This window comes from Filicampus tigris, chromosome 7 (assembly GCF_054856515.1).
Source record: "Filicampus tigris isolate MCC_2025a chromosome 7, RoL_Ftig_1.0, whole genome shotgun sequence".
Taxonomy (NCBI): domain Eukaryota; kingdom Metazoa; phylum Chordata; class Actinopteri; order Syngnathiformes; family Syngnathidae; genus Filicampus; species Filicampus tigris.
The window spans coordinates 26,132,240-26,158,506 of record NC_141223.1 but is presented as its reverse complement, the minus strand read 5'-3'; the positions used below and the strand labels follow the sequence as shown (position 1 = coordinate 26,158,506).

The 26,267-nt window shown below is 46.2% G+C and overlaps 1 protein-coding gene across 3 annotated transcripts in view; it reads right to left on the bottom strand.

Moving 5' to 3' along the window:
* LOC147145385 (dehydrogenase/reductase SDR family member 13-like) overlaps nucleotides 1-26,267 on the bottom strand; it is a 54,321-nt gene that overhangs the window by 11,611 nt on the left and 16,443 nt on the right. The gene's annotated exons all lie outside the window — the stretch shown is intronic.

Sequence of the window (26,267 nt, the reverse complement as noted above, 5' to 3'; positions counted from 1 at the left end):
ACAAGAACAGGTTTAAACGTGTAAAAAATATTAAGACAAAATTCTTTGAAACACTATAATAATTTAAGTTTGTGTTGGACCCAACGTATTAAATTAATTATTTTTTTTATTTACAGTGCAAATGTTTAAATTGAAGTATGGTTTCCTTGTATAAACAAACGAGTTAACTTGCTATGCACTTATAAATTGCCAAAGTAGTAAACTTCTTGGAATAATATGCCAATTTTGACAGAATAACAGACATGCTATTCATCTATACATTTAGACCTTTGACTAGAGCCTTTTTTGTTTTGTTTTTAAAGTAATATTTACACATAGTAAACAAAGTTAAAGTAATTTGCTTCTGATAAATTATAAATTTAATATGCTGATTGGGTCAAACTAATTTAAATGTTGACTGTTACATACTAGTACGTAATCTATACAATACTTCTAAATTACAGTAGGCCATACTAGTACGTAATTTATACAATACTTCTAAATTACAGTAGGCCATATATAAACTGTATTACAATATAATGACCAATAATATGCTTGCAAATTGCATTTGAAGCAATTTGAAATAAAAATGAACACAAAACTTCATATTATAGACTACACAAGAAATTTAACTTAAGTCAAAGTAATAATGTTTAGCATGGTTTCTATTTTTGTGCTAGTAAAAGTAGGGTATATTTGCATATGATATGTTATTTAAAATAAATCCCTCGTGCCGATTGCGAAGTGGAGTCTGTGCCCTAAACATTTGGAAGCCGTTGTCTGGGCAAAAGATTCTGTTATCTTTTTGTGTCCCTCCGATGTTGATGGGTGGGAGTTGCGGCGTACAGTGTTTTAACGATTGAGATTTGCGTTGCCGACGCCAAATCTAACTGGGTGTTTTCTTGCTTTGGTGTATCATAACATCACCGTAAACCAAACGATGGTTGAATATATTCGTTGTGTTGCCGGTGGAAGCAGAGACAACTTGCACTTTATACGTCTTTGCTCGCCGTCTTCCACGCCAAACCCAAAATCTAACCAAATAAGCGATTTCGACTTGCGTTGCTTGTTTACAAGTCGTTCCTTTGGCAGGTCTTGTGCCATTTTTAGGTCTGTTACTCTGTTAAAACGTTGAGTAGGAGCGTGTGCAGTGTGACTTTAAAGCAACACACCAATGAAATGGCGGATGAATTAAAGGGAAGTCAACAACAAAATTGTCTTAAAAATGGACAATATTATGCTCTATACAGGCCCAAAAGTCTAAACACAGGCATTCAGATTAATAATGTATTTGTGGAATATGAGTTAAGCAGTAAAATCCACCCAATTTTAGCCAACTCAGTGGGCAGCCAGTTTGTCACTTTCCGTCAACTGAAAATGAAACCACAACTGCTCACGGCTCAGGTAAGAATCCAACAAGGAAGTTTAATTTACATAAAACGTCTTATTTAAAAGGGAAGTCAACCCAAATATATTGTTTCAAGAATATGTTCAATACAGGCCCACTAGTTGAAACAAGTCATTCATATCAATATTGCGTTTGTGCAATAAAATGAATCCACCCGTTCTTAGCCATCTCTGGTGGCGGCCATTTTGTCATTTCTGTCGACTGAAAATGACATCATAGATTCCCAGGACTCAGGTAACGACCAATCACGGCTCACCTGTTTTCTGAAGCTGAGTCATGATTTGTCGTTACCTGAGTCCTGAGCCACTGAAATGTCATTTTCAGTCGGCAGAAAGTGGCAAAATGGCCGCCTCCTGAGATGGCTAAAAACGGTGGAATTCTAAAACATGCAGAATAGTGGCCGTTGAGGACTGGGGTTTGACACCTGTGCTCTAAGGTGTAGTTTTTTGTTGTTTTTTTTACAACATGTGCGCACACAATACAGAGCAGGTGATATGAAGTGCAGTGAATTTGAACATTTAATTCTAAGCATTGTTTTCTTTTCACATTAGATATAAAAATAAAAATGTTGCCTTGAAAATAAATAATGAAGAAGAAAATATGAATTAAAAAAAAAAAAAGGATAAACCTCCCTTTGTACCATAAGGTCTTAAAAATAAATCTTAAAAAAATAAACAGATCACTTGGTGAGTTTACCCCAATGAACGATCCAATTCTCTTCGCCATCGCGGGTAACAGCTGAGATTTTATAGAATATATTGGATACATCATTTTTATTTCATTTATTCAGGCCAGAGTTTTAAATTAATATTTAAGTTGAATATTTTTGTGATCATGTTTTGAGTGTTCATTTAGTTTGATATATTTGATTAGATAGATTTGATTCGTGTTCATTGTGTTAAACGGGAAGTCAACCCAAAAAACCCCGAAATGAATCAGAAGAAAAAACATGAGCACACTTCAAAGCCAGCAAGTCAGAAATTTGGCTCGATGACGTCATATCCCCCTTCTTCACGATTTTGCCATCACCCTGGATATGCTCACATTTTCAAAGCATAATAGTCAAAGTATTCAGACCTCTTGAAATGTTTCACTTTCTGTGTCATTGCAGCCGTTTGCCAAAATCAAAAAAGTTATTTCTCTCTAATGTACACTCAGCGCCCCATCTTGAAAGAAAAACTGAAATATCATATAGTCATAAATATTTAGACCCTGTGCTCAGTAATGAGTACAAGCACCCTTTTGAGCTAGTTCAGCCATGTGTCTTCTTGGGAATGATGCAACACATTTTTCACACCTGGATTTGAGGATCCTCTGCCATTCTTCTTTGCAAATCATCTCCAGTTCTGTCAGGTTGGATGGTGAACATTGGTGGACAGCCATTTTCAAGTCTTTCCAGAGATGCTCAATCAGGTTTAGGTCGGGGCCAGTCAAGAACGGCCACAGAGTTGTTCTGAAGCCATTCCTTTGGTATTTTGCCTCAAGTCATTGTCCTGTTGAAAGGTGAACCTTCGGCCCAGTCTGAGGTCCTGAGCACTCTGGGAGATGTTTGGCCTCGTTCCTTGAATTGCAAGCAGTCGTCCTGTCAATGAAAGCTGAAAAACACCCCCACAACACGATGCTACCACCACCACGTTTCACTGTAGGGATTGTATTGGGCAGGTGATGAGCAGCGCCTGGGTTTCTCCACACAAACCGCTTAAAGTTACCACCAAAAAATTTAATTTTGGTCTCAGACCAGAGAATCTTATTTCTCATAGTCTGGGAGTCCTTCAAGTGTTTTTTGGCAAACTCTATGCGGGCGAGGCTTCCGTCAGGCCACTCTGCCATACAGCCCCGACCAGTGGAGGGCTGCTGTGATAGTTGACAGTGTAACTTTCTCCCATCTCATTAATCGCCGTGTTTGATGATGATGAAAGACAACGGGCGGGCAGCAAGTGACAGCAGTCACGTCAGAGCTTGGACGTGTTGATGGTAACGATTGCACTTCTGCACTTTTTCCTTAGAGTCTACCTCACCTGCGCATTGCGTTTTTACTTTTTTGGAGACTATTTTTATCTTAATTTTAATTTTTTAATTTTCGTGAAACAGTGAATCGCTTGATCTCACGGACTAGCATACAGCTAGCTTACGCCGGAAACAGGCTAGCTTGGTGCTAGTGTATTAAAATGCCTTCAGACGACAGCGACGAATACAATAGCTTGCTGGAGAAGGCAAATAAAACAATCTCTGACCTGAGAAGGGATATTCGTCATCTGTCAGAGGAGCTCCAGGAGAAGGAATCGGTCATCTCTTGCTTCGCGACCCGCCCGTTTCGCTGAACTCTCCGCCGTGGTTATGAGGAGGCACGCTCGTGAGATCCTGTCGGCGACAATGACGGCTGAGGCGGGATCTGATTGCCTGCCCGGGGCCATCCTGCTCGACACCGCTGCAGAGTGACAACTGGGTCGAGGTGGTGTCCCGCGGCCGGAGGGCCGGAGGGCCGGGGAGCCACCCCACCGCCCCCAACTGGTCCTGGGGAATCGGGTCACCGCCCTGGCGAGTGAGTCCCCTACTCCCATCGCTGCACTCCGGCAGTCGGAGACACCAGCTAATGCGTCCGACACTGGGGCTGTGCTCCCACGGGCTACCTCGGATTCCCCGCCGCCCACGGCGACGACCTCGGCCGCGAACCCCATGATGGGCGGGTACGCCGGTGGCCCGGCCGTCCACTCATGCGTCGGGCTGCTCCGGGACGCGGTGTCCCGGTACACGAGTGGCCGACATCACCGGCATCATTGGCGACACTCACCGGTGTCATCCTCCGTCATCACTCGACCTCGGCGGAGCCATCCTGGACAGCAGGGTCGCGAATCTCCCACCGGCGGTGAGTCCCTTGGCGTTCCCTCCTCACGTCACCCACCAACCACCGTTATAATTGGCGACACCATTAGACGCACTCACTATCCCGGCACCGTCACCCGCTGCTTTCCCGGAGCAAAAGTCATGGACATAGTTAACATCCTGCCGGGTGCTCTTGACTCTCTGCCATCATCCATAACCCGGCTCATCGTTCACGTGGGGGACGAACGAGACAATACGCCGACAGTCTGGGCAGACGAAGAGAGACTTTCTCTCCCTCTCTCTCTTCCTCTTTGCCTTGTTAAGAACCTGCGGTCTGTCGGTCTGGGTGAGTGGCATTTTGCCGGCATTGTCTCGCGGAGTCGAGCGCTTCAGCCGCCTTTTAAGCTTGAACACGTGGCTCCTACGCACTTGTGGCCACCTTGACTTTGCTTTTATTGACAATTTTAACCTATTCTGGAATCGCCCGTCTTTTTACCAGCCGGATGGTGTTCATCCGGATTCTCTTGGTAGCAAGATTTTAGCCGCTAACATCCACCATGTCATTACCAAGTACACTCCCAGCTGACTCTTGTTTACCAATCACATTTCTTCTTCTACTCATAAACACTGCAATGACAATGTCACTACAATCACCTACAGGCCAATACCAGCTGCTCACAGTACCACCACCCTCACTAGCTCCCCCTGCAGGCCCTCATTATCATTACCACCATCGGACAGCTTTCCCATTGAAACCATCACCGGCAGACGCTTCCCTCGCACACACAACAACACAACGTGGTTTTAACAGTGGTAATCTGGTATATGTTAATACTGCTCATCCATACCACCATGAGCGCACATCCAGCACAATAATTAATCTGGCCGTGCTGAACGTGCGCTCCCTTTTAAACAAAACTTTTATCATAAACAACCTGATTTTCTACAATAATTTACATGGTATTCTTTTATCTGAGACATGGCTTGGTACAGATGCTCCAGTTGCTCTCACCGAGGCTTGCCCACCAAATTTTAACTTTTTATTTTCTACTAAGGATGGGAAAAGAGGAGGCGGGACTGCATCAATTTTTATTAATACTCTTTTATCAAAGGAGATCATTTTTAGCAGCTATTTATCGTTTGAACATCATGCCTTTGTTTTTAGCAGTCCCCCTATTCTCTGCATTACCGTTTATAGACCTCCCCATCATTCCACTTCTTTTATGACAGAATTTTCAGAATTCTTATCCATTTTATATTCCAGTTATAACAGGATTTTAATAACTGGCGATTTTAATATACACGTGGACAACATCTCGGACCCACTATCCAGAGAATTTTTAAACCTTTTAAACTGCTTGGATTTTAAACAGCACGTCTTGCAGCCAACTCACAACAGAGGACAAACCCTGAATTTGGTCATAACCTATGGCTTGTCTGCTGGTGTGTCCTCTGTTGTTGACTTGGCAGTGTCAGACCACTAATGTGTCTATTTTAACATCGCCAGTTTTAACCATCCAGCAGCACCGGTGAGAACAGTGAAGAAACGCTACCTATCTTCTGAGGTGGCTGCAAATTTTATCGAGATCTTAAAAAGCACTCCTGCTGACATTATTTCCTGCACTCTGTGATCTTATTGTTGACAATTTTAACCTAAATCTTAAATCATCATTAGATTCAGTAGCTCCACTTTTAATTAAAACAACAAAAACAAAGACTGTACCCCCGTAGAGAAACAATGCAATCAAATCATCAAAGAGAAAATGCAGGAATGCAGAGAGGAGGTGGAGAAAAAGTAAACTTACAGTACACTATGAAATATTATGCGAACAACTGAAATCCTACTATAAAACAGTCAAACTGGCAAGATCTTCCTATTTCTCAAACCTCATTACAGTCAATAAAAACAACCCCCGAGTTCTCTTCTCCACCTTTGAACTTTTAACTTGTTCTGATTTTAATAAGTCCCCACAGAGACTCAATAGACGCTCTCTGTGAGGACTTTGCAGACCACTTCAGAAGTAAAATTGATGACATAAGAGCCAGTCTTTTAGCCCGTCAAAACAGAAGTTTTAATTAACCTGGACAATCATATTTACATGAGGAAACACTGGAAAGTTTTGCCCTGGTTGATGCAAGGACACTTGGTCGAGTTTTCTCCCAGGTATACCCAACAACCTGCCTTTTGGATCCAATTCCCTTTCTTTTTAAGACATTTTATGGATTTTTTTGAGGAACAAATTTTAAATATTGTCAATTGCTCTCTTCAGACGGGTCTTCCCCGCTGCCTTTAAAACGGCGGTGGTGAAGCCCCTTCTGAAGAAGAGCAATTCTGACCCCAGCATTTTTAATAATTACAGACCTGTATCCAACTTACCGTTTTTGAGTAAGATTTCAGAAAAACTGTTTTTCATCCAGTTAAATCATTTTTAAATACAAATAATATTTTGGAGAAATATCAATCTGGTTTAGGATGAACCACAGTATGGAGACTGCACTTTTAAGGATTTTAAATGATATCAGGTGCATTGCAGACGTGAGAAAACTCACAGTCTTGGTGCTACTGGATCTAAGCGCTGCTTTTGATACAGTAGATCACCAAATTTTATTAAATAGACTTAAAAATCTTGTGGGCATCTCCGGTACTGTTTTTATTTGGTTTTAACATCTCACAGACCGATGTTTCTTTGTAAGTATGGATACTTGTTCCTTTCACAGCTATGCTGATGACACAGGACCCATTGATACCCTTTTAAATTGCATTTTAGATATCAAGTCATGGATGGCAGATAATTTCTTACAGCTCAATTAGGACAAAACTGAGGTTTTAGTTATCGGTCCTGAAAGTCAGAGAGAGAAACTTTTACCAATACTAAAAGTTCTTAATCCCTCACATTGTGTGAAGAACCTTGGAGTCATTTTTGACTCTGAGCTCAGTTTTATTCCTCATATTAAAAATGTCACCAAGATTGTTTTTTATCACCTTAAGAATATCGCCAGAGTCCGCCCGTTTCTCTCTAACACGGAAGTGCTGATGCATACTTTTATTTTCTGTCAGCGGACGTCAGGTCTGCAGAGACTGTTGATATTTTTAAGAGGAAGCTCAAGACACACCTTTTTAGTTTGGCTTTCAACAACTTTTAAATAATTTATCTTTTCTTTTGATTGAAGGTTATTTTTATCTTATCTTACTGATTTTAGTTCTTAGACTATACTACTGTTCTGTCTTTTAGTTTTGTTGCTCTACTGTTGTCAGCTTTTAGCTCCAGTGTTTCCTCATGGGGGGGCCTCCGCATTGGGGGAGGGGTGGCTGCCCTTCCCACGGGGGCTGTCATCGTAGGGACTCCTTGGGTCCGGGTGGCCGGTGGCCTCTACACTTTGTGTGGGGTCCGCCTGTCTAATCCGAGCTGGGTGTCTCTGTGGTGGTGGCGCCCCTGTGGCCGTGGGCTGTCATTCCCCTCAGCGCAGATGAGCTCCCCTCGGGTACCCTTTCCTCATATGGGTTCTCTGTGCCTTGTCATGTGTTTTAACACATTTTATCAGGTTGTGCACTTCGTGTGGGTGTGTGTGAGTGAGTGCTGATGTACTAGTGGATATCTGTCTTGGGTTTGTTGGAAGGGAAGGCGTGAACGGATCTTTTCATGTTTTGCTTTAGTTGTTTTACAGCACTTTGAGTTGCATTTTTATGAATGAAAAGTGCTATATAAATAAAATGTGATTGATTGATTGATTGATTGATTGATTGATTGATTGATTGATACTGCATCTCTGGAGCTCAGACACAGTGATCTTTGGGTTCTTCTTTAACTCTCTCAACAAGGCTCTTCTCCCACGATTGCTCAGTTGGGCTGGACAGCCAGGTCGAGGAAGAGTTATGGTCGTCCCAATTTTTTTCCATTTGAGGATTATGGAGGCCACTGTGCTCTTAGGAACCTTGAGTGCTGCAGAAATTCTTTTGTAACCTTGGCCCGATCTGTGCCTTGCCACAATTCTGTCTCTGATCTCCCTGGGCAGTTCCTTCGACTTCATGATTCTCATTTGCTCTGACATGCATTTTGAGCTGCAAGGTCTTATATAGACAGGTGTGTGCCTTTCCTAATCAAGTCCAATCAGTTTAATTGAACACAGCTGGACTCCAATAAAGGAGCAGAACCATCTCAAAGAGGTTCAAAAGAAATGGCCAGCATGTGAGTTAAATATGAAGGCCGCTGCAAAGGGTCACAGTACTTATGACATACGATATTTAAGTTTTGCTTTTTTCATATATATGCCAACATTTCTACATTTCTGTTTTTTTCTGCCAAGATGGAGTGCTGAGTGTACATTAATGAGAAATAAAATTAACTTTTTAAATTTTGGCAATGACACAGAAAATGACAAATTTCAAGGAATTCAAGAAACTTCAAATTGCTAGATATAGCAAAAATATCATATCACGATTTTTTAAAAATAAAATCACGATCATGATTTTATCAGGATTCTTTTTTTACATCTTTTTTAGACTAATTTGCACATTTTTGACCATTTTCCTCCATTATCCATCCATAATCCAATACCACTTATCCTCACAAGGGTCGCGGGCATGCTGGAGCCAATCCCAGCTGTCTTCGGGCAGTAGGCGGGGGACACCCTGAATTGGTTGCCAGCCAATCCCAGGGCACACAGAGACGAACAAACATCCGCACTCACAATCACAACTAGGGGCAATTTAGAGTGTCCAATCAACTTACCATGCATGTTTTTGGAATGTGGGAGGAAACCGGAGAACCCGGAGAAAACCCACGCAGGCACGGGGAGAACATGCAAACGCCACACGGGGGGCCGGAGCCGGGATCGAACCCACGACCTCTGAACTGTGAGGCGGCTGTGCTAACCAGTCGACCACCGCCCATGTTAAACATATAAAACAAATTTAAAATGTATATAAAACCCTAAAAGAAAAAAAACGACATTTTAAGCCAGGTAAGCTTCCTGAACAGGTTGCAATTTGAATGGTGCCAATTTTTATCAAAATGTGCAATGAATGTAAATATAAAAGGTAACATAACGTAAACATAAAAACACAGCTCGTAACACAGGTCTAGTAGTTTGAAGAGTCTTTTAAACCCCTCGTTTTCCACTGTTTTAACGGGAATCATGTCTTCAGCAAGGTAATAAGTCACTGCCTCAGTTACTTCTTTACACTGCTTGCTTGTTTTTTCATTATGGAGTGCCCTTGTTAAATGACTGTGTTACCGTGGGTTGTGTTAGCTTGGAGCTAGCGGCTGCCTCTGGCTACCATGTGTCTGATCTCTGTTTGCTTTGGCTCTCGGCGTAGTTTTTTGGGTGGTACCTCTGTCTCCGCAAGTGATTAAACAGGTTTGTCGTGTTGCCATCTGACGTCCGAACCGAGTCTCTGCAAACTTTGCAAATAACTAGTTTGCGCTTTCTCCTCCGAGGAAAAGCCAAACCAAATCAACACTGTGGATGTGGAGTTTCTTTTCGGGACCGACTCTGCTTCGTGGTGACTTTCCGCTAGGGTCCAATTAATCGAAATTCAATTATGATTTCGATTATTACACTCCATGATTACAAAATTGACATAATCGTAAAAAAACGATTATTAACACTAATTTTGAGTTGTTTTGAGGCATGCACACACGAGTTACTCCGCCGTGCCGCCCTCTCCAAGCTAGCTAGCTAGCAAGCCAGCCCGCACCCCGCAAGTCACACTGCACACGCTTCTACTCAACGTTTTAGCAGAGTAACAGACCTAAAAATGGCACAAGACCTGCCACAGGAACGACTTGTAAACAAGTAAGGCAAGTCAAAATCGTTTATTTGGTTACATTTTGGGTTTGCCATGGAAGACAGCGAGCAAAGACGTATAAATAAAGTGCAAATTGTCTCTGCATCCACCGGCAACACAACAAATCCATTCAACCATCGTTTGGTTTACGATGATGTTATGATACACCAAAGCAAGAATACACCGAGTTAGATTTGGCGTCATCCGCAATCGGCACAAGGGATTTATTTTAAATAACATGTCATGTGCAAATATACACTACTTTTACTAGCACAAAAATAGAAACCATGCTTAACATTATTACTGTGACTTAAGTTAAATTTCTTGTGTAGTCCATAATATGAAGTCAAATTTGTTGTGTTCATTTTTGTTTCAAATTGCTTCAAATGCAATTTTTAAACGAATGATTGGTCATTATATTGTAAGTTTATATATACTGTAATTTAGAAGTATTGTATTGATTTTTTTTTTTTTTTCCCGGATCCGGCGCAACGCGAGTGGCAGCCCGCTACAGTAGCTCCGGCTTATCGGTGAGCCTTTTCGTGTGTTTTTGTTCCTTAATATTATTCTACCTCATACCTTTTTCATATAGTTGATAGTCGTAACTTGCGTAGCAATGGACACCCAAACTGCGGTATTCTTGCTGCTACTGATGGCTATTTTTTGCGCGATCGTGTCCGGCGACTTGGCTCGGAGCCGCGCCCCTATTGTTTACAGCCGGAATCAACTGTTAGCACTCCGTGCTAACCCTGCGCCGGCTCCCGGGGCGAGACCCGATATCCCCCGTGAGCTGAGGAGGCAGAGACGGGGATCTTGTGCGGGGGTTAAACGCCGGGAAAGGAGGAGACGATACCATCCCGTCCTCCCGTCTGTTATCATGGGGAATGTTAGATCGCTCCCCAACAAGATGGACGAGCTAGCGGCGCTTACCCGGCATGAGAGGGACTTCCGGGAGGCTAGCCTGATGCTATTCACGGAGTCGTGGCTAACAGCGCTAACGCCGAACGCGGTCGTAGAATTGGACGGCTTCCAAATCATACGCGCGGACAGGACGCTGGAGAGTGGAAAGAGGAAAGGAGGAGGGCTGGCTGTGTTTGTGAACGATAGATGGTGTAATCCTGGGCACATCACGATTAAGGAGCAGCTTTGCAGCAGGGATATTGAGCTGCTAGCTGTTGGCATGAGGCCATTCTACATCCCGTGAGTGTTTAGTCATGTGATCGCGGTGACCGTCTACGTCCCACCAGCTGCCAGCAGCGACACAGCCTGTGATGTCTTGACTGCAGCAGTGAGCAGGCTACAAACACAGCACCCAAATGCCCTGATACTCATCTCTGGTGACTTCAATCAAGCCTCCCCTTCCGCCTCTCTGCCTTCATTCACACAGTATGTCACCTGCCACACCAGAGACAATAAAACACTGGACCTTTTCTATGCCAACACCAAGGAGGCGTACACATCACTGCCCCTCCCCCCGCTGGGCAAAGCTGATCACAACCTGGTGGCTCTCCAGTCTGTGTACAAACCTCTGGTCCGCAGGCAGCCAGCTGTGACCCGCACGGTTCAGAGATGGTCTGGAGAGGCTGAGGAGGCCTTAAAGATCTGCTTCAGCACAACTGTGTGGGAAGTATTCAGCGATGCTCACGGGGAAGACATTAGTAGTCTAACGGACACTGTTACAGACTATATAAATTTCTGCATAGAGAACACCATACCCACCAGGACAGTAAGGTGTTTCTCCAACAACAAACCCTGGATCACACTAGACATAAAAGCTCTCCTGAAGGAGAAGAGGAGGGCTTTTGCGTCAGGCAACATAGAGGAGCGGAAGACTGTGCAGCGCCAGCTGAGGAGGAGGATCAGAGAGGGGAAAAGGTCCTACTGGAAGAGGACGGAGGAGCAGCTGCTGCAGAATAACGCCAGGGGAGTCCGGAGGGGCCTGAAGACCATCTCAGGCCACGGACAACCCAAGACCCGGACTGGGGGGGACCTGCAGTGGGCAAATGAGCTGAACCTCTTTTTCAATAGGTTCGATCAGATGCCTGCCTCCACTCAGTCTCTCCTGCTGCAGCCTCCACCTACTCCTCCTGCTGGGCGTGTCACCCCCTCCCCCCTTTTCTCCACAGTCTCCAGCTCCCAGATAGCCACCACTCCCTCCTGCCCAGCCTTGGCCTTCACAACATCTCAGGTGAGGAACCAGCTGAAGAAGATGAAGGCGAGGAAGGCAGCGGGTCCAGATGGCATCAGCCCCCAGCTCCTCAAATCCTGCGCAGACCAGCTGTGTGGAATTGTCCAGCACATGTTCAACCTGAGCCTGAAGCTGGGCAGGGTCCACTAGCTATGGAAAACATCCTGCCTGGTCCCGGTGCCAAAGACCCCCCACCCAAAGGAGCTCAACAGCTTCAGACCAGTGGCGCTGACGTCTCACCTGATGAAGACCCTGGAGAGACTGGTCCTTGTCCACCTGCGCCCCCTGGTGAGCTCCTCAATGGACCCACTCCAGTTCGCATATCAGCCTGGCATCAGTGTGGATGATGCCATCATCTACCTCCTCCACACTTCACTCTCCCACCTGGAGAAGGCGGGGAGCACTGTGAGGATCATGTTCTTTGATTTCTCCAGTGCTTTCAACACCATCCAGCCCACCCTACTGGGAGACAAACTGGAGCGGGCGGGGTTGGCCCACCACCTCACCACATGGATCCAGGACTACCTCACAAACCGGCCACAGTATGTGAGGACACAGGACTGTGTGTCTGACGTGCTCCTCTGTAGCACGGGGGCCCCACAGGGCACTGTCTTGGCTCCCTTCCTGTTCACCCTCTACACCTCGGACTTCAACTACAACACCCCTACCTGTCACCTGCAGAAGTTCTCTGACGACTCTGCGATTGTCGGCCTCATCACAGGCGGAGATGATCGGGAGTACAGAGAACTTACTCAGGGTTTTGTGGACTGGTGCCAGCAGAACCGCCTCCTGATCAATGCGGGGAAATCCAAAGAAATGGTGGTGGATTTCGGTAGGCGCCAGCACTCTGCACCTGCACCAGTGAATATCCGGGGAACAGATGTTGAGAGAGTCTCAACTTACAAGTACCTGGGTGTTCATCTGAACAATAAACTGGACTGGTGCGACAACACAGACGCCCTCTATAGGAAGAGTCAGAGCAGACTCTTCCTACTCAGGAGACTGAGGTCTTTTGGGGTCCAGGGGACACTCCTCAGGAACTTTTATGACTCGGTGGTTGCATCGGTCATCTTCCAGGGAGTGGTCACCTGGGCAGGCGGCGTCTCGGCCCGGGACAAGAAGCGGTTGGACAAACTGGTCAGGAGGGCCGGCTCTGTCCTGGGCTGCTCCCTGGACTCTGTGGACTCGGTGGGGGACAGGAGGATGTTGGCCAAGCTGTCATCAATGCTGGGCAACCCGGACCACCCCCTCCAGGGCACCCTAACAGCACCCCACAGCACCTTCAGTGACAGACTGTTACACCCTCGCTGTGCAAAGGAGAGATTCCGCCGTTCCTTCTTGCCTGCTGCTGTCAGACTCTTTAACAAGAACATTGTGTAGTCTCTACAAACTGGCGGACAATAGTGCAATTGAGCAGTCCTGCACCTGAGCTCATATCGTGCAATACTCAATATTCCCCACTACTGTAATACCGTGCAATACTCAACATTCCCCACTACTGTTAGTCTAGTTTTATTTTTATCCAATGCTGTCCCTTACATTTTACGACAGCACTGCAGCACTGTCACTTACTTAGAGTATTTTTCCTCTGTACTATGTACAGGCCAAAATGAGTGTTCCTCATACTTTTTATGTAGATGTAGGTTGGTGTGTATATACATGTGTGTATATACACATGTTACTGCGTATATTTACATAGGTTTCATCCTAAATGTTTGCCGTCAATGTTATACATTAATGGCCACATTATGCCGCTGTCCCTGTGTGACCTATATCTTTGCTGCTGTAACAATGAAAATTTCCCCACTGTGGGATCAATAAAGGCATTCTTATCTCTTATCTTATCTTATTACATACTAGTATGTAACAGTCAACATTTAAATTAGTTTGACCCAATCAGCATATAAAATTTATAATTTATCAGAAGCAAATTACTTTAACTTTGTTTACTATGTGTAAATATTACTTTAAAAACAAAACAAAAAAGGCTCCAGACAACCGTCTAAATGTATAGATGAATAGCATGTCTGTTATTCTGTCAAAATTGGCATTTTACTCCAAGCAGTTTACTACTTTGGCAATTTATAAGTGCATAGCAAGTTAACTCGTTTGTTTACACAAGGAAACCATACTTAAATTTATACATTTGCACTTTAATTTAAAAAAAAAAAAAAATGTATAAATGTTGTTGGGTCCAAAACGAACTTAAGTTATAGCGTTTCAAAGAATTTTGTCTTAATATTTTTTAATTGTTTAAACCTGTTCTTGTTTTGTAGCAAAAAACAATCGTGATTTCAATTATTACCCAAATAATGGTGATTAATATTTTTTTCATAATCGAGCAGCCCTACTTTCCGCTATAGCTACCCGCTATACAAACAAACAGGGAGGCGGGGAGTGTCACGTACGGTGCACAGTGAGTGCTGTGATTGTTGGCCGGGTATGCGTCAGGGGCTTGGAGCCACCTAAACTGTATAGAATATGCCCTGTAGACGAACAAATGATCTTTCGGCTTTATGAGATAGTCAACACGTTAAAGTGCTTAACGATCTAATATCGTCATATCGCCCACCCCTAAAGGGGTCTGAATACTTTACACACTATTTGTAAAAATAGTGTTCCATACACTTCAGTAGTGTTGCACGGGATACCGGTACCAGTAACGTACCCTGATTTTTCAGAGTCAAAAACAGCTCGATACCATTTTTATTTAACACCGGTATTTAAATTTTTTTTTTAAAAATTTAAAAAAGCACACGTAGCTCACAAACTCTACAGCACGGGTGGGCAATTCCGGCCCTCGAGGGCCAGCATCCTGTCTGTTTTTGATGTGTCCCTGCTGCAACACACCTGATTCAAATGATCCTATAATCAGCAAGGTCTGCAGAAACTGGATAACAATCCTGATCATTTGAATCAGGTGGGTTGTACCAGGGTGACATAAATCATGCAGGATAGGGCTGGAATTGTCCACCCCTGGTCTACAGTATACTGTACATAAGCGCATAGGCGCCTGTCTAGCGATGTGTGAAACGCCTTTAACTCATTCATTTCCAGACATTTTCAGACCCTCTTTTACCCTGTTTGAAAAAAATTGATAGAAATATAAATAGGTTCCTTGGATTGAATGGCTGGACTGTGAAAAGACAAGTAAATTTGTCAATGGCAGTGAATGAGTTAAGTGGCACACATCCTGCGTGTGAAGATGGCCTCAAAGCATTGAAGCACCGACTGCACCTTCGCTCATTACACATCCGCTTTTTTTTTGCTTACATGGCCGACAGCCAAGGCAAGCCGACCAACATGACACAAAAGACCACCAATAAGGCTTGTTATAACTACCGTGGCACGAGGTTGAACATGTCCAATCTGGCCGAGCACCTCACTGACCGGCACCAGTTTAAACAGCGACAGGTTGTGATGCATTTCTAACACTAAACCTAGGGGTGGGTGATACTACGATATTAGATCGTTAAGGACTTTAACGTGTTGACGATCTCATTAAGCCGAAAGATCGTTTGATCGTCTACATGGCACATTCACAACAGTTTAGCTCTTTGGCGGCGCAAAGCCGCTGACACGTATACCCGACCAACCAATCACAGCACGCACAGTGCACCGTATGTGACACTCCCCCCCTCCCTGTTTATTTGTATAGCGGTGTAAGAATAATAATGAATATCATGACTCATGTGTTATTCATAGCTTTATTAGCTTGTGGGTTTAGGTTTAGCTTTTTCCATGTCTAGGCCCAACTTGCTTGGTGTGCTTTGCTTCCACATATGTATGATAATGGCTCACACACACACACACACACACCCACACACGCCCACACACCCCCACACACACACACACACACACACACATAGACAAAACAAGTTGAGAGTGTTCCAGCTGCTTTCGCTCCCCTTTCCCTTAGAGCTGGAACACCTTTGTGTGGTGTTATCTGTTAAGATAAGATAAGATAAGAATGCCTTTATTGATCCCACAGTGGGGAAATTTTCGTTGTTACAGTAGCAAAGATATAGGTCACACAGGGGCGGCGGCATAATGTGGCCATTAATGAATAACATTGACGGCAAACATTTAGAATCAAACCTATGTAGATATACGCAGTAACATGTGTATATACACATGTGTATACACACCAACCTACATCTACATAAAAAATATGAGGAACACTCATTTCGGCCTGTACATAGTACAGAGGAAAAAATACTCTAAGTGACAGTGCTGCAGTGCTGTAGTGAAATGTAAGGAACAGCATTGGATAAAAATAAAACTAGACTAACAGTAGTGGAGAATGTTGAGTATTGCACGGTATTACAGTAGTGGGGAATATTGGGTATTGCACGATACGAGCTCAGGTGCAGGACTGCACAATTGCACTAATGACCGCCAGTTTGTAGAGACTACACAATGTTCTTGTTAAAGAGTCTGACAGCAGCAGGCAAGAAGGAACGGCGGAATCTCTCCTTTGCACAGCGAGGGTGTAACAGTCTGTCACTGAAGGTGCTGTGGAGTGCTGTTAGGGTGCCCTGGAGGGGGTGGTCCGGGTTGCCCAGCATTGATGACAGCTTGGCCAACATCCTCCTGTCCCCCACCGAGTCCACAGAGTCCAGGGAGCAGCCCAGGACAGAGCCGGCCCTCTTGACCAGTTTGTCCAGCCGCTTCTTGTCCCGGGCCGAGACGCCGCCTGCCCAGGTGACCACTCCCTGGAAGATGACCGATGCAACCACCGAGTCATAAAAGTTCCTGAGGAGTGTCCCCTGAACCCCAAAAGACCTCAGTCTCCTGAGTAGGAAGAGTCTGCTCTGACTCTTCCTATAGAGGGCGTCTGTGTTGTCGCACCAGTCCAGTTTATTGTTCAGATGAACACCCAGGTACTTGTAAGTTGAGACTCTCTCAACATCTGTTCCCCGGATATTCACTGGTGCAGGTGCAGAGTGCTGGCGCCTACCGAAATCCACCACCATTTCTTTGGATTTCCCCGCATTGATCAGGAGGCGGTTCTGCTGGCACCAGTCCACAAAACCCTGAGTAAGTTCTCTGTACTCCCGATCATCTCCGCCCGTGATGAGGCCGACAATCGCAGAGTCGTCAGAGAACTTCTGCAGGTGACAGGTAGGGGTGTTGTAGTTGAAGTCCGAGGTGTAGAGGGTGAACAGGAAGGGAGCCAAGACAGTTCCCTGTGGGGCCCACGTGCTGCAGAGGAGCACGTCAGACACACAGTCCTGTGTCCTCACATACTGTGGCCGGTTTGTGAGGTAGTCCTGGATCCATGTGGTGAGGTGGTGCGCCACCCCCGCCCGCTCCAGCTTGTCTCCCAGTAGGGTGGGCTGGATGGTGTTGAAAGCACTGGAGAAATCAAAGAACATGATCCTCACAGTGCTCCCCGCCTTCTCCAGGTGGGAGAGTGAAGTGTGGAGGAGGTAGATGATGGCATCATCCACACTGATGCCAGGCTGGTATGCGAACTGGAGTGGGTCCATTGAGGAGCTCACCAGGGGGCGCAGGTGGACAAGGACCAGTCTCTCCAGGGTCTTCATCAGGTGAGACATCAGCGCCACTGGTCTGAAGCTGTTGAGCTCCTTCGGGTGGGGGGTTTTGGCACCGGGACCAGGCAGGATGTTTTCCATAGCTGGGGGACCCTGCCCAGCTTCAGGCTCAGGTTGAACATGTGCTGGACAATTCCACACAGCTGCTCTGCGCAGGATTTGAGGAGCTGGGGGCTGATGCCATCTGGACCCGCTGCCTTCCTCGCCTTCATCTTCTTCAGCTGGTTCCTCACCTGAGATGTTGTGAAGGCCAAGGCTGGACAGGAAGGAGTGGTGGCTATCTGGTGTAGCTGGGAGCTGGAGTCTGTGGAGAAAAGAGGGGAGGGGGTGACACGCCCAGCAGGAGGAGTAGGTGGAGACTGCAGCAGGAGAGACTGAGTGGAGGCAGGCATCTGATCGAACCTATTGGAAAAGAGATTCAGCTCATTTGCCCACTGCAGGTCCCCCCCAGTCCGGGTCTTGGGTTGTCCGTGGCCTGAGATGGTCTTCAGGCCCCTCCAGACTCCCCTGGCGTTATTCTGCAGCAGCTGCTCCTCCATCCTCTTCCTGTAGGACCTTTTCCCCTCTCTGATCCTCCTCCTCAGCTGGCGCTGCACAGTCCTCCGCTCCTCTATGTTGCCTGACGCAAAAGCCCTCCTCTTCTCCTTCAGGAGAGCTTTTATGTCTGGTGTGATCCAGGGTTTGTTGTTGGAGAAACACCTTACTGTCCGGGTGGGTATGGTGTTCTCCATGCAGAAATTTATATAGTCTGTAACAGTGTCCGTTAGACTACTAATGTCTTCCCCGTGAGCATCGCTGAACACTTCCCACACAGTTGTGCTGAAGCAGTCCTTTAAGGCCTCCTCGGCCTCTCCAGACCATCTCTGAACCGTGCGGGTCACAGCTGGCTGCCTGCGGACCAGAGGTTTGTACACAGACTGGAGAGCCACCAGGTTGTGATCAGCTTTGCCCAGCGGGGGGAGGGGCAGTGATGTGTATGCCTCCTTGGTGTTGGCATAGAAAAGGTCCAGTGTTTTATTGTCTCTGGTGTGGCAGGTGACATACTGTGTGAATGAAGGCAGAGAGGAGGAAGGGGAGGCATGATTGAAGTCACCAGAGATGAGTACCAGGGCATTTGGGTGCTGTGTTTGTAGCCTGCTCACTGCTGCAGTCAAGACATCACAGGCTGTGTCGCTGCTGGCAGCTGGTGGGACGTAGACGGTCACCGCGATCACGTGACTAAACTCTCGCGGGATGTAGAATGGCCTCATGCCAACAGCTAGCAGCTCAATATCCCTGCTGCAAAGCTGCTCCTTAATCGTGATGTGCCCAGGATTACACCATCTATCGTTCACAAACACAGCCAGCCCTCCTCCTTTCCTCTTTCCACTCTCCAGCGTCCTGTCCGCGCGTATGATTTGGAAGCCGTCCAATTCTACGACCGCGTTCGGCGTTAGCGTTGTTAGCCACGACTCCGTGAATAGCATCAGGCTAGCCTCCCGGAAGTCCCTCTCGTGCCGGGTAAGCGCCGCTAGCTCGTCCATCTTGTTGGGGAGCGATCTAACATTCCCCATGATAACAGACGGGAGGACGGGATGGTATCGTCTCCTCCTTTCCCGGCGTTTAACCCCCGCACGAGATCCCCGTCTCTTCCTCCTCAGCTCACGGGGGATATCGGGTCTCGCCCCGGGAGCCGGCGCATGGTTAGCACGGAGTGCTAACAGCTGATTCCGGCTGTAAACAATGGGGGCTCGGCTCCGAGCCAAGTCGCCGGACACGATCGCGCAAAAAATAGCAATCAGCAGCAGCAAGAATACCGCAGTTTGGGTGTCCATTGCTACGCAAGTTACGACTATCAATTATACGAAAAAGGTATGAGGTAGAGTAATATTAAAGAACAAAAACACACGAAAAGGCTCACCGATTAGCCGGAGCTACTGTAGCGGGCTGCCACTCGCGCGGCGCCGGAAGTTGAATGCACTATAGATGCACTATAATAGTTTGTCACGGACACCCCTTCTATTTGGTATTAGTCCATTGCCCCGAAGAGGTTAGAAGGGCGGGCTCTGCAGGAGGATCAGTTCCGTGAATACAGATGATAAATAAAGCCTACATTATTGTACCTCGTCGTAGCAGAACTCTTTTATATTCGCATAACACGACATGGTGTCAGAAGTGGCTACGCGCGAGTGTCTGGAGTGAAGTTTGTGAAGTATAGTGTTTAATAGTAACGTGCGGACGTGATGGACGGAGAGCAAGACGAGCCGTGGAGCGGCCACAGTGCTTCCGTGTCGGGGCTACAAGCGCCAGGGGCGACGTTCAGCATTCAACCGCCGGAGTAGTTTGACTTCAGCAAAACCCAGGACTGGGAGAGATGGATTAGGAGGTTCGAGAGGTTTTGGCAAGCCAGCAACCTTCATTCATCTTCCCAGGAAAACCAAGTGAACACTCTAATATACTGTACGGGCGACGAGGCGGACGACATATTGAAAGGACTGAACTTGTCTTACGCGTGTCAGAAGCAGTACAACGCGGTGAGGGATGCATTCCATGCGTTCTTCATTATTTAAAAAATGTGATATAAGAGAGGGCACGCTTTAATATGAGGAAGCAAGGGGAAAATGAAAGTGTGGATTCCTTTGTGACTGCTTTGTACACATTGTCAGAACACTGTGAGTATGGTACTCTGCATAACGAACTGATCAGGGACAGACTAGTGGTAGGACTAGTTGATACAAAATTGTCTGAACGTATACAGATGGACAAATACCTCACGTTGGACAAGGCAATCAGCTTGGCAAGGCAGAGCGAAGAAATAAAGCGCCAGCAAACAAGTCTGCGACAAGTGCTAAAGTTGATAGAGTTGCATTCAGAGGCAAGCAGCAGATACACAAAAAGCCAAAGCCTTCGAAAGAGATGGGAAGTCATGATACTGCAGAGAAAAATAAGCAGTGCCGCAAATGTGGAAAAAGTCCATCACACCATCCAAGCCAATGCCCTGCTAAAGTTGTCACATGTCGTGCCTGCGGAAAAAAAGGACACTACAAACGAGTGTGCCTATCAGCCAAATCAGTGAACGAGGTTCAGGAAGACTCAGAGGATAAAAGTTTGTTTCTAGGTCCGGTGACAGCAGGAAGAGGCCCATGGACTGTTAAACTGAAACTGAATAACAAAAAAGTCCAGTTCAAAATTGACACCGGATGTAACTGTAAATCCGGACTATGTATTCGATGCAGTGTACACCAGCGACAAACCCTCCCTACACGAAGCGCTAAGCCCCTGCTGAGTCCAGGCGGCGTCCCGCTCGATGTGCTGGGGGCCACGGACATTGTGCTGCGGAGGGGAATAAGAGAGACTGTGGAGGAAGTGTTCATGATCAGGAGCCAGCACACAGCTCTGCTTGGTAGGTCAGCGAGCGTGAAGTTGGGCCTAGTAGCTCGCCTGGACAGTATTAACTTGCAAACCTTGAAGGACTGCTACCCAAAGCTATGCAGCGGTCTTGGCATGGTGGAGCAGCCTTACACTATCAAGCAAAAGCCAGGTGCGGTGCCATATTCTCTCAAGACTCCATGACGGATTCCCCTTCCTTTAATGCCCAAAGTAAAGAAGGAGCTTGAGCGCATGGAGAGGATTGGGGTCATCAGTAGGGTGGAGGAGCCCACGGATTAGTGCTCGGGCATGGTAGTGGTGACTAAAAAGAATGCTGATCCACGTATATCTGTCAACCTAACCAAGCTAAATGAGTCAGTGCAGAGAGAAAAGTACATCCTCCCATCGGTTGAGCAGACCCTGGGCTCACTGGCTGGAGCCAAGGTCTTCAGCAAGCTCGATGCCAACATGGGGTTCTGGCAAATTCCGTTGGCTAAGGAGACAGCGAAGCTGACTACCTTTATCACGCCCTTCGGGAGGTTTTACTTCAACCGGCTGCCATTTGGAATCGCATCTGCACCGGAGCCTTTCCAAAACTGAATGGTCACACAGGTCACAGAAGGTCTGGAAGGAGTCATTTGTCATATGGATGACCTGCTTGTCTGGGCGACCACACAGGAGGAGCATGATTCTCGGCTTCATGCTGTTTTGCAAAAGATAGTGGATGCTGGAATGACACTCAACGTTGAGAAGTGTGAAATCTCAACACAGGAAGTGAAATTCTTGGGACATATCATCTCGGACAAGGGAGTGATGTCAGATCCAGGTAAAACATCAGCTGTCAGAGAGATGGCTGAGCCGACAAACGTCAGTGAGTTGCGCAGTTTCCTAGGCATGGTGAACCAGCTGGGAAAGTTCATGCCGCAGCTAGCAGAGAAGGACAAAGCCCTCAGGGACTTGCTTTCGAAAAAGAACTGCTGGATCTGGGGAGCTGACCAAGCCCAAGCTTTCAATAGACTGAAAAAGGAGCTCTCTTCCACACTTATACTGGCTCTGTATGACCCGAACAAGGAGACTAAGGTGTCGGCGGACAAATCTTCCTTTGGGTTGGGAGCAGTGCTTCTGCAAAAGTGGAGTGATGAATGGAGGCCTGTAGCATCGTGTTCTCTCACAGCTGTGGAACAGAGGTACGCACAGGTTGAAAAGGAGGCCCTCGCACTCACTTGGACAGGTGAGCGCTTCAGAGACTTCTTATTAGGACAGCACTTCGTATTGGAGACTGATCACAAGCCTCTGCTGAGTCTCCTAGCGGCTCCAGCCCAAGACTCATGGGACACTCATACACAATGTCTCATGTTGCCGTAAAGGACCTGTGGACAGCCAACACTCTGTCGCTTGCGCCAGTCCGAGCAGAAAAGACACCTGCAGACAACGAGTTCATGGAGAGCACAAATATCTATGTAGACAGCGTCATGGACAGCCTTCCAGTGAGCTCCACCTACATGGACACACTGAGGGAGAACCTTAGGGCTGACAGTGTGTGCTCTGGCGTCATGAAACTGTGCCAAGATCGCTAGACTGAAAACAGTTCCCTTTAGCGGTGTCTTGAAGCTGTACTGGGCAGAACGTGCCTTTCCATGGTGGTGTCCTGTTAAAGGGGACTGGACTAGTTATTCCGTCAGCTATGCGGAACGACGTCCTAGCTAAGCTTCATGAGGGTCATTAAGGAGTAGTGAAGTGCCGGGAGCGCGCTAGTCAAAGGGTGTGGTGGCCCGGCCTGAGTCAGCAACTCAACGAGCTGGTCCAGAATTGTAGAATGTGCATTAAGGAGCGCACAAATCACATCGAACCACTCATGCCCTCTGAGCCCCCGGAGAGGCCCTGGAAAAAGCTGGGGGCGGATCTGTTCACTCTAAAAGGGAAGATGTACTTGCTGGTCGTTGACTACTATTCCAGGTACGTGGAGGTGGCGAACCTTTCCCTCACAAGGTCTGCGGACGTGACTGGGCACCTCAAATCCATGTTTGCCCGTCACTGGGTGCCTGAGACCTTGGTGACAGACAATGGGCCCCAGTTCGCTGCACATGGCTTCTCCACCTTCGCTGAAAACTATGGGTTCATACACGTCACTAGCAGTCCCAAGTTCCCACAGAGCAACGGTGAGGCTGAGCGTGCGGTTCAGACTGTTAAAGGCCTCCTCAAGGAGGCTGAGGATCCCTACCTTGCCTTGCTGGCTTACCAGTCCACTCCTCTCCAGAAAGTGCTTTATGGGACAGAAACCGCCATCACTTGATTCCAATAGGTGAGCCTGAGAACATTAGCACTACCCCAGCGGCTGTACCCACTCCTGTATCAGCTGCAAAGGCCCCAACACCGAGGGACAGCCCACAATCCAGCATTCCCAGAACGAGGTCTGGGAGACCTATAGTGAAACCCAGTAGACTGGACTTGTGATCAGGGACTCCTAAGAAAATAAAAAGAGAGGAGGCGCAGGAGCCGGGCAGAGGGTTTTAGGAACTGTAATCGTACACTTCCCTGCGCTCTCCTTGCAAGTAAAAAGACAATATTGTGTTGAGTGTCTTCTCTCCTCATTGTGTGCGTTGTTTACTAATGTCTAACTTGGTGTGAACCTGACAAGCAGGGAGCTATAGCGGAAAGCCACCGCAAAGCAGAGTTGGTCCCAAAAAGAAACTCCACATCCACAGTGTCGATTTGGTTTCGGCTTTTCCTCGTAGGAGAAAGCGCAAACCAGTTATTTGCAATGTTGTCAGGGACTCGGTTCGGACGTCAGATGGCAACACGACAAACCTGTTTAACGCAGACAGCCAAAGCAAACGGAGATCAGACACATGGTAGCCAGAGGCAGCCGCTAGCTCCAAGCTAACGCAACCCACGGTAACACAGTCATTTAACAAGGGCACTCCATATGAAAAAACAAGCAAGTAAAGAAGTAACTGAGGCAGTGATTTATTACCTTGCTGAAGACATGATTGAAAAGATTCTTCAAAGTGCTAGACCCGCGTTACGAGCTGTGTTTTTATGTTTACGTTATGTTACCTTTTATGTTTACATTCACTGCACATTTTGATAAAAATTGGCACTATTCAAATTAAAACCTGTTCAGAAAGCTTAGATGGCTTAAAATGTCTTTTTTTCTTTTAGGGTTTTATATACATTTTAAATATGTTTTATTTGTTCAACATGAGGAAAATGGTCAAAAACTTGCAAATTAGTCTAAAAAAACAATGTAAAAAAAGAATCATGATAAAAATCATGATCGTGATTTTACTTTTTAAAAATCGTGATATGATATTTTTGCCATATCGCCCACCACTAACTTTAACCTTAAAAATAAGTAGAGTGTGAATTATTTTGTTCACAAGGCATTCGACTAGCTGGGAGAGGATTAGATAAAAGCAGACACACACAACGCACACGCACAGACAAGCAACATTACATTGAGTCATTATCAATTAAATGGCCATAACGGTGTAAATGTATTGTCAATATCAACAATGGATGACATGAAATGCAGTCAAATAGGTCAAGAATATGGCATGTAATGTAAAAACGTATCGTGAATAAGTATATAAATACATACATTGCATACATTATGCTTATATAAACATATGAATGCAGGAATTGAGCTCATCATTTTTAAAAAAATGTCGTTTTTAAAATCAGAATTGGCTAATTTTGTGTCCAAAAAGCATAGATAGAGAGATAGAGATAGAGATAGATAGATACTTTATTAATCCCCATTGGGGAAATTCGAGGTGTACGGTAGCAAAAAAGTGCATTCATACACAAGGCACAAAACCATATAAATAAATAAATACATTAAAAGTTAAAAATCTCCTGACAATAATAACAAGAACGCATATCAGCATAGTCCATTTAGCAGTCTAATGGCGGCCGGTACAAATGACCTCTTGGGAGTCTTTCAGTCCTACAACGCATGGAGAGAAATCTGCCACAGTGTCATGCAGAGGATGGCTGCTTTTACAGAGGATGGACTTCATCATCCTCCTCATTCCATCCATCCATTATCGATACCGCTTATCCTCACAAGGGTCGCGGGGCGTTCTGGACCCTATCCCAGCTGCCTTCGGGCAGTAGGCGGAGGACACCTTGAATTGGTTGCCAGCCAATCGCAGGGCACACAGAGACAAACATCCGCACTCACAATCACACCTAGGGGCAATTTAGAGAGTCCAATCAACATACCATGCATGTTTTTGGAATGTGGGAGGAAACCGGAGAACCCGGAGAAAACCCAGCAGGCACGGGGAGAACATGCAAACTCCACACAGGGAGGCTGGATCGAACCCACGGCCTCTGAACTGTGAGGCGGACGTGCTAACCAGTCGACCACCGTGCCGCCTTCCTCATTCCACTCTCCATCAATTCTCCTACAGAGTCCACCCTCCTCCCCAACACTGACACACACCCCCTTACCATCTTATCAAGATGGTTCCCCTCCCTTCCTGTCATGCTATCCCCCCAGCACACCACAGCAAAAAATACGGCACTGGCCACAACGGACTGATAAAAAAGGAACAGCATCTCATTGAATTTTAAAAGATTTTAACTTTCTAAAAAAGAAAAGTCTGCTCTGTCCCTTTTTGTACGCTGCGGTTGCATGTTCCAATCAGTCCAGTTTGCGATTCAGGTGTACACCTAGATATTTATATGTGGTGACCATATCAATATTCTCACCCCCTATTTGAACCGGGTGATGTTGGGATCTTTGCCTACCAAAATCCACAACCATCTCCTTGGTCTTAGCTGTGTTCAGCACCAGCCCATTGTCCTTGCTCCATTGTGTTAAGTCAGAAATAACCCTCCTGTACTCCCCCTCATTCCCCCCTTTCACACATGCCACCACAGCCACATCATCAGAGTACTTTTGGATATGGCATAATGGCGATTTGTAGGTCGCCAAGGTGAAGAGAAAGGGGGACAGCACTGTTCCCTGAGGTGCTCCGGTACTGTTCAGTACAGTGCCAGAGGTGCGGCCTCTCTGTCAGGTAGTTGGTGATCCATCTAATGAAGGCTGGTTCTACCCTCAATTTCTCATGTTTTAACTTCAGAATTTGAGGATCGATAGTATTAAACGCGCTTGAGAAATCAAAAAACATTAGCCTCACATAACCCCCTGTGCCATCAAGAAAT